Raw genomic sequence first — 10,363 nt, forward strand, 5'->3', positions numbered from 1 at the left:
AAAGAAGCCAGAAAAAATAACAGCAAAGAGAAATGTAATGAAAATATTGTGTTTTGTTCCAATGCCACTGCCTCAGTCGCAAAGATAGGAGCAAAATTTGCAGAGTAGAAGGGTCACTGAAGGCAGTGGCCTTCGTGGTCTTGATCCCCAGAGGTGTAGATTGGGTGCCCTGCCCACTAATCCAGATGAATTCAGGATAGCACCTGAATCCTGGTGGAGGCTGAGACCAGGACCCAGGAATTGAGTCCCCTGGGGCTGAGGAATTAGAGGATTTGCTGCATCCTGTCTGATTTGCCTTCCCTTGTCTGCAGGCTCCAGCATGGATGAGGTGGGGGAAAAGGGTGTAAGGCAGGCAGTGCTAGGCTCCTGGGCAAGCTGCACATTCCCTGTGCTGCCTGAAAGCAGGAAGATTTAGGACTTCCTTGCTGGAAAAATAGACACTGAAGCAAATCTGTTGTTGTTCTATGGCAGTAGCAGGTACAGGTCAGCATGGTGGCTTTTATGGTAGGAAGGGCAGGGACACCCATGACAGCAGGATCCTCATGGCTTTATGTGTTAGAATTTTTAGAAGTTAGTCATGAGCGATGTGTTGCCTTGCTGAATACCAATCCTCCTTATTTTATATTTACAGTGATATTTGAGGTGTCTGTATTGTGCATAACTTTCAGTATATATAATGAAATTAAATCATCCATTTTCACATACGTATTCAAGAAATTAGCCACAATTAAATACTAACTTATTTGAATAAGTATGAAAACAACACTACAAATAATGCAATGGAATGGAACAATGGGAAAAAAAAAACACCAAAAAGGGTTCTTCCCAGGTTCAGTGCTCTGCTCTCAAGGAGCTCCTCTCTTCTGTCCTCGCCTGCTATTCAAGCCTCTTCATTGCTGAGTGGAGAGAGGGCCAGGCTATGAACTCTTCTATCATCTCAGGTAGGATCCAGGACAAGGCCTAGGACATGGCCTTCTTTCAGCATTTTCTGTGACTATAAATGTATAATTGACTGAGCAACTCTGCTATGGTACATTCATGGTTTCTAACTATCAACCCTCATAACTGAATAAGAAGAGATCACAGGTATCTCTCAATCTCATATTTTATAATGAGTCTGTAGAAGTGGAATTTCCAGGTTAAATGTATATAAATTAAATTTCCTGATCATAAAATTCACACTAAAACTCACCATAGAGTTGGAGCCTGGAAGGGGAAGCCCAGGGCTCCTCAGATCTCTGTGGAAATTCAAATAGGAGGAAGATGGACCATACCAATGTGGAGGACACCAAGGCATCTAGTAGTGTACCATGGGCAAGAAAGTCTCAGGTCCAGGACTCCTGATCCACCAGTCAGCTTCTCAGCAAACAGCATACACTGAATGCTGAAAAAGAGAGGGCTGTTGTGGCCCTGCTATCCAAGCGCCTCCCTGCAGTCCTGAGGCCCCATGTCTCACTAAGGGGAACTCTGTACAAGAATATCAGCATGTTTCAGAGCCTACCTTAACTGAATGTCTTCCACCCAGGTGAGATCTCAACTGCCACATGTGAATTCACCACAGCTGTGGAGCAAGACATTTGTTTTTAGGCAGCAGGTCAGGAGGTGGGAACACTGCAGGCAGGTAATGGTACAAAGCCTGAAATAAGAGACCTGGACCTAGCCTGCCCCAGTGTCCTCCAGGAGTAACTGCACCCTGCAACAGTGTGCTTTAAAAAACTAAACAACTTAACAGATTACTCACAAAAATATATACTGTAGGGGTAGTTTGAAGATACAAAAGTAAATTGCTACATCCCTAAGTAAAATGTGACGTGATCCTTGATCAGTACATGATCTCCTATATTGTCCCTGACCCACACCCTCAGAAGAAAACACACCATTTGACATAGCATTAACAAACACAGGCAATGAGTCAACAATCATAACTGCTTAATAACAACAACAAATGCCAGGATATGATAAATATTCTGATGAATTGTTTGAAGTGTTTAGTTAAGCATAAATACTGGATCTGGCCATGTTGGGACTTAGGCAGCTGAACAAGAAACCAATTCTCCTGCCTCCCTGGCCAGCACCCCTGGTGCAAGCCAGGAGGAGAACCAGTCAACATCTCCAGTGAGGCTACTGGTGCATGGACTGAGAGCCATACATCTCATTTATGCACCCCTGGTTAGCAAGGAGAGGCAGAATTCTGAGCATCTCTTGGGAAGATGAATGTGTGCAATATAGAATCTATGGGGGATTTCTTTCTATCTTGTTTTTGAAAACAAATGTTATCTTTAATTTTTTGCTGTGTTATGATTGTTTGCTCTATTTAATATTATCTTTGACAGGTTTTAAAATGTTCTGTGTTTGTTTGGATTTCACTATAACTAATTGAATGGAAACCAATTGTGAAGATAATGAGATATACTATGGTACCTATTACTGTTATCATGGACCCTGCTGTGAAGTTCTGTACCAATTTCACTGCATTGTCTCAATTTTCTTTGTTCTGTTTGCTCTGTTGTATTTTGCTATCTTCAAAATAAAATTTTGAAAAAGAATAAATACTAATTATTTTCATGTCTTTCAAGGGGAGGGAACCACCACCAATTCCTTTTAGATGACAAAGTCACCCTGATAATGAAACCAGACCATACTGCATTAAAAAAATGGTAATGCTCTAAATGGCCGATATTCTTAATGAACATACACGAAAATATTCAACAAATGCACATCAGCTAAATTCACCAGCACATGAAAATTTTAAATACCACAATGAACACTGAGTTCACCCTCAGTGGCGCTAGAATGGTTCCACTTGAACAAATCATTCAGTGTCACTTGCCACATTCACAGCATGAGGCACAGCTACCCCCTCAAGAGATTTGGAAAAATCACTTAGAGAAATTCAAAAGTTCACCATCCTTTCATGATAAAAACCATTCACACACCATGTGCAGGAGGAATAAATCTTAGCACAGCAAAGTACAGACATGACAAGCCCAGCACTGACATCATGCTCAGAGACTGACAAGCTGCAAGATTTGCTTCTCAGGTCAGGAACAAGACCAAGCTTTGGACTCTTTTCAACACACTACTTCAAGTCCTACTCCTAGAATTTAGTCAACAATAAGAACCCAAAAGTTTACCAAATCAGAAAGGAAGAATTAAGAGATGTCTATGTTTCCTGAGGACACAACATTTCGTATAAGAAACTTAAAACTCCACTGAAAAACTTGTAGAACAAATGGATAAATAATGACAGTTTCAAGGTACAATATCCATATGTCATAATCAATTCATATCTATGTGCTTCAAACAAACTGCAGCCCCAAATACAAGGAACACAATTTCATAATTCATCCAAAAGAATTAATACTCATGTAAAATTTAAACCAAACTCACCTGTTCTTGGAAAATTGTAGAAACTGAAGCAATGAGTGAAGTGGCACTAAGAGAAGAAAGACAGATTGTGATGGTGGATGGGAAGAATTCATGTTGTTATAATGTACATGCTACCCAGCGCAACCCGGTGTTTAAATGCCATTCCTGTCAAAATATAAGTTCCATTTTGGCACTGATAGAAAAAACAAAATTTTAATGCACAGGGAAGGACAAAGAGTCATCCTATAGCAATGGAAAAAACATTAAAGTTAGAGACAACAAAAAACATAGTTTTCTTGTATATAATAAAGTGACAACAGTCAAAAGGGTCCTATACTGCAAGAACTGGACCACAGATTAAAAAGGCCAGCCCAATAGAGAAAAACTCATACAGTCACTAGAAAATTTGTTTTGTTTCTCCTTTTTCCTTCCCTTCCCTCCTCTCCCCCTCCCCCTCCGCTTTCCTTCATTTCCCTTTCCTTTAGTTTTCTTTCTTTGTCTTTTTCAGTTTTTGGTCAAGTTCTTCCTGTGTAGCTCTGGCCTAAGCTGAACTCAGAGTGTGTTGCAGGCTTGTGTGGAACTCCCAGGAATCCTGCTGCTTCAGTCTCCTGAGTGCAGGCATTGCAGGCATTTTCAACATTCCATGCTCAGCCAATGAGTTTTTAACAACACTATGATGAAGCCAGGTCTGGTGGAGTGTCTTGTAATGCTAGCAGTCCGGAAGGCTGAGGAAGCAACATCACAAATTTAAGGACAGCCTAAGCAATATAGCCACTTATCCAGAACCTGGATGAAAATGAAAAGAATTTTATATGTGGAAGGCCATGGAGCTAAGTGCAAATCTCAGTATTCAATCTGTAGAAACTGAATGCAAAACAAAAAATCTTGGGAAGTCCGGCAGAAGAAAAAACAGTATTTTACACTGTTGTGGCTTTCTGGAGGGCAGTGTGCCCCAAGTGGCATTAGCTTTCACACTTTCCATGTGGTTTGACTTCAAAAAATCATCAAAATCCACGAGGGATAAAAAAAATAAACAGAAATTGCTTCAAGGACATCAAGTCTCAGTCCAGGTGCTGAAGCCATTTGCAGTGATATTCTGAAGGACATGATGACCACACTTACAAAACAGAGAATCTACAAACAGTGTTAAAGGGATTTTCAATCTTAATTACTTTTTAAAAACTTCCATTTAGAAGGTTGATATATATAGCTTAACTAGATCCACTCTTTCTGCAAAGTGTCTAAAGATGAAAGCCAAATATTTCATTCTATGAATGCACAAAATTACTGCTGATTATCAACTCAAGATAATGTACATCTGCAATCCTAGCACTCTGGGAGAGGGAGGGAGATTGAATAAGGAAAGGTTTATGCCTCACCTGGGATACTCACAATCTTAGTGAGATCATGCCTTAAAATTTGTAAAAAGATTCACAAATTTTACAAATGTATGAAAATATATATCATTAAGAAATCATTGTGCACAATACAGTAGCCAATGTTATTCTCTCATTGTTCTTCTGTATTTTATTCTTTTACAGACTTAACAATACCATCTTTTATGTGGTCCTTATTAATGTGTACTTGAGTTACATTAAAATAAGACAAGAAAGTCTTTCCAAAAAACAGTAATCCTATGCTCAAATCCTACTTCCATATATAAAGTTAGTACTAAAATAAAAGAACCATCAAATTCTCTTTATACCATGCTCTCCAAATCCTACGGGTGTATCTTCAGTAGCATATCTACATTCATCTCAGTTAAAAGGTCAAAAAAATTGAAACAGTTCAACTTCTTGGCAGTAGATCAATGTCTACCTCATGGTAAACCTAATGCTCAGTGTGCTGACTAATGTACATATGTAAGAAAAATTCATCAAATTTTATTTGTCAATTTATAGGTGATTTTTGTGTCTTTTTAAATCTTTTTATAATGTATTATTTATTTCAATGTATTTATTTATTTTTGAGACAGGATTTTTCTATGAAGTTTAGGCTTTCATTGAAATCACATTGTAGCACAGGCTGACGTCAACCACAGCAGTCTCACTGCCTCAGCCTTGTAACTTCTGGCATTAGAGGTGTTTACTACCAAACCTGGTTGTCATTTACTTCTTAAATTTTTTCCAAAATTAAATTACCCAGGATTATGTGATATGTCATAGTTTATCAGGCGAGTTATACAAAATGAAATCAGAAAGCACTGAAAATGCTCTGAAGAAGACTCAAAATCCTCACCAACACTAAACGTAGTGTAACATAACATAACATAGCATAACATATAATAGCATAAAAAACACAACAAAACAAAGCAAAACAAAATAAGAAAACAGGGTTGGAGATTTAGTTCAGTAGTATAAGTGCCCACTTGGCAAACCTGAGGTCATAAGTTCAATCCTCAGTACCAAAAAGAAAACAACCACCTAACTCTGATTTTAAAAAATGCTTGCAAGTGTACCTTAACAGTTGGTAAGCTAATCATACACAAGACATATAATCTGGCAATTTGACATCTAAGTACTTTTTCTTTAAAATAAAAGTTTATATCCACTCAAGACCATGTATAAGAATGGCTGTGGCAGCTGGCTTTCCAGGGCCAACCTGGAAACAGAACAAATGGGATCAGTAGATGGGTGACAGATGCATGAACAAGTTGCAGTTGGCGGGTTCAGCCCCATGAGAATGTGTGGTGGCTCCACTACCAATAAGCAGCAGTATGTGGATAGCCTAGCACAGAGACGCTGCTTGAAACAGACCAACCAAGAACATTGAAAGTGAACAAGCTAAGCACCATCACCTCTAGGAAAGGCAAACTACCCAGCAGGGACACAAAGCCCATGCTCTGTTTGGGATGGGAGAACAGGAAGTGAAAACAGTGACTAGGAGACAAATTCCCCAGGAGGGATGCCCACGTGTCCTCATCAGCACGGAGTGATGATGTCCATGGCCTTGCAAAGTCTCCCCATGCCCTTACCACCTGCTGCCTCTCCTCAAAGGAGGTCAGAGTACGGAGCACTACAGTGTGTGGCTGAGGTAAACATGAGTAAAACTTGCTATGAATCCTCCTTTCTTGGACACATGGGTGTTATAACATGAAACATTTCATATCCTTCAAGTAAAATTCTTATGGGCATTATGGGAACATCTCCATGCTCCTTAGTGATAATGAAATGAAACTAACATAAGTCCAGAAAAGATAGTCAAAATAAAATTTGAGAAATCTCTAAATGAAAAAACTGTGCACCTCATCCTCTAGGGAAAGAATCGTTTGGAGGGAAAAGTCTAATAACACACACATTTTGCTAGTTTTTTAACTTGCTGTTTCTAAGGAGGACACAGATTAGCTCACAATAAAAAGAAAGGAGGCATCAGAGGGGGAGCGTCAACTGTGGACCCCAGCATATGACCTCACTTCCTTGGTGGTATGTCCAAACAGAACTCTGAATACTCTGGTCACCATGCACTGTGCTCCGGTGATAGTTGGCCTTCATAGATGGCTGGCTCGAAAGAGTGAACAAGGAACATGCTACTCTGTTTTCCCTGGGCTAGTGGCCCCAGCATCAGGACCCCGTATCAGGGAACCATGTGGGAACATATGGAGAGGATGGTTCACTTGGTCCAGATGCTTCAGGAAACTCAACTGGAAACACCCAGCTGTCAGCAGCTCAGGCCAGGACTCATTGGCACACAAGAGGTGCGCAGAGGCACCCAGAGACAAGAGGAAGTACAGAACACACATCCCTAGGCTCAACCATCAGCCACTCAGTGACAATGAGTCCAGGACTAGTTCGGATACAGGGAAGTTAAGTTCTCACCTGAGCAGCCCCATGAGACTTGGTCCCCTGTGTATTCAAGTCCTGGCCATGTGCAAGCGCCTCAGTCTCGTTTTACAACACTGAACTGTGGGGTGCTGAGTGGATCCAGAGTGCAGGGTCACTGAGGATGTAATGGGGACTCCATGGCAAGGGATGAGCTGTGGCCTTGGCCCCATGCAGACCTGCTAAGGTTGCTGTCCTGATTCCCAGGGATGACCTTCCACCCACCTCACTGACACACACACATGGGGAAAACTGTTCTGTTCTTTGGAAAGGAGATTGGAGAGTCACTCTACGGGTTTCCAGGTATGCTCAGGGTAGGAATTCTTAGGAATGGCAAAGTGTCCATGGCCCACAGGTATCACTGGAATGTGGGTGGCTGTAAGCAAGCCAAAATACACATGAAGACACCCTGTGTGAAGACACTTTTCTGAGTATTGTCCATGGTCTTGTAAGGAGAACAGATGCAACCACTGCCCTTTTGAGTTTTGATGTTCTTTGAAGGCCACAGCATCAGATTTGGCAGCAGAACAGATATTGTTCACCTCAAGGAAGTCTTTCTGTGTCCAAGGCCAACCTTAGAAGTGGTTACAGACCATGTAAGGAGGAGTTCTACAGAGACCAAGAAAACTGGGCAGATCTTTGCCTGACCTAGACACTGCAGAAAGTCGGGATAGACATTGATGACTCCTCACTTCTCAGATATTCATGGAGCACCAGCCCTGAGTCCTTGAGGGCAAAGACATGGCAGATATCAGTCTTTGCCTTTGTTGAGCTGACCTGCAGTGGGGAAGGGCAGGGAGAAACTGTCATGCTTCCCTAAAGAAGGGAGTGATGTCATACCTGTAAGCAAGGGCTGCCTCCAATGGAGCATTCTGTCAGCCTCTCAGGGATCCCAAGGCCAGCACTGCCACACTATAGGTGGGAGAGGGTGGGAGTAGACTCTGAACTTGCTGGGCTAGAGACCCATGTGCCTCTCCCTAAGGTAACCTGTATAGGTAATGTTAGAAGAGAGGCCAGACCTCTCGCTTTGCTACCTCCCTGTTTGCTCCAGGTCCACATCTCCTGTCCTTGAATCCTCACTGGAGCTGAACTCCAAGGTGGCTTCCCAGGCTAAGCTTCTCATGGACCAGCTTGAGCCTCCTAAGTCCCAGGTGCCTAAGTCACAGGGTAAGGAGCCCTGGGATATGGGTTGTGACTTTGAGAGGATGAATGTGCTAGGGAACTCAGCAATGTGCCCAGATGATGGGAGACACAGAAACATGATCACCTCAGCCATCAATGTGGGGATGCAGTTTGGGAGGCTTTTATGGGGCTGTATTCATGCACACAGCTGCCTCTGCGTGGCAGTGGCAAGGTTTGACCCTGAGAAGTCCCTGGAAAGTCAGTGATGTTTCCTTCCCCTGCAACTGCAGAGGCAATTCCAGTGCATGCTGAATTTGCACCCGCAGTGCTCATGCCAGCTCCACCTACAGCTCCCTCACCAGCTGTGGCCTCACAGCAAGAGCAGGCACATGTCTGGATCTCCTGGTGGCTCCCCAGCAGGAGTCATCTCTTGACCTCTACCTGTCCGCAGCTCTTGACCCACACCTGCCATTCCCCTCTTCCAGATTTACATATCATTCTATTTATTATTATTCTATTCTGGGATGTGAGTGATAGAATTATTGTAAATGAAATTTAAGGGTTTATTCTTGTTTCAGTTGACGAGTTTGGTATGATTTAGTGCATTCTCCATATTGTTAAACCTTCACCAGTGTCCTCTTGCAGAAAATTTTCATCAACTCACTACGCAAATATATTTTCTTTTATTTTCCTTCCTACTATAACCTGGCCACCACTCTTCCGAAGTCCTTGTAATTTACCTTTCCTACCTTTTCCACATCACAGCAGTTGTGTTTCTCCTCTCCCTTACCCTGCTGTAAGTAACTGTTTATTCTCGCCTTGTCTGAGAAGGGAAAATCCAGACAGATTGCATTAATTTGTCATGCATGTATTCATGGACTCTTGGCGGGGCATTGTAGAAGAATTCAGGAATTCTTTGTAATTCTTAGGATTCTTTGTTTTGTTAATTATGTTCCTGGCTTTATAGCCATATACACATCAAAACTGCTCCATGTTTAATTACATGTAGGTCATTTCATATACATTTCATATGAAAGAGACTAACAAACTTTCTTCTGTTACAGAGCAGCACCATGGGAGTGTCACACCCATGTTTATTCTTTAGATATTTCCAATGATAAATTATTAATTTTAATTTATAAGTGCTTAACATGAAAACAATCACAAAAGTAAAGTGCTGTAGTTGTAATACAACCATTAAAATGTGAGGCACTGTGTGTTCCAAGGAAAATCTATAACCCTGTATAGAAAGTGCAGTGTCACAGTCAGCATGTCCATTGAATTCCCCTGTGGTTTATCTCCATGCAATGTCATGAATATGGCTGCCTATGTCCTCTTCTCTGGACAGAGTAAATTTATAGAAAGTCAGTCAAAGCATGTCACCACCTATAAGTTTTAGTTCTTAAACAGTAGTTCAAAGAACAAAACACATGAACACAGCCCAATTAAGAATGGGCTGTGTTCATAAGAAAAGAAACATAATTGGTCAATGAGGCAAACAAGCTGGAGAAATGAGCACTGGGAAACAGCAGAGGCATCAAGTCCCAGGTAGTAAAAACCAGCCCAGAACTCGAATCCACCAGGCTCCTGGCCAGGCTGGGGTAGATGGTGGGGACCCAAGAGCTCTCCATGACTCCTCAGGCCTGGGGTGCGGTCTTCAATCACAGATCTGCTGTGTCATGGTGTAAACCCCTGCAGCCTTCACAGAGGCCAGCTGATTGGTTGCTCCAAGCTATAAATGCTCCAGGCTGAAGTTATTCACCCAAGTCCTGGCTGCACTATGCTGCCATTGGGGCTGGGCTGCAGGAGAGTTTAGATCACTGATTCAGCAGCCACTAGGTTTCTCACAAAGAAATAGCTGAGCAAGTGGGTGCCCCAGTATGAGTTAAGGTATAGGTCCTGAATTCGATGGATGATAGAAAGTTTTCCCATGGTCTTTGAACCAAGTAGGCCTATAATGTGTCACAGGATTGGGGCAAGGCATCAGTGACAGTGAGTGGTGAGTTCTAAGTCCAGGCCTTGCCCTGCCCAAAGGACTGCATGTGATAATGACA

The sequence above is a fragment of the Cavia porcellus genome, unplaced genomic scaffold (assembly GCF_034190915.1).
Source record: "Cavia porcellus strain 051 isolate PalLab524CR breed Dunkin Hartley unplaced genomic scaffold, mCavPor4.1 scaffold_50, whole genome shotgun sequence".
Taxonomy (NCBI): Eukaryota; Metazoa; Chordata; class Mammalia; order Rodentia; family Caviidae; genus Cavia; species Cavia porcellus.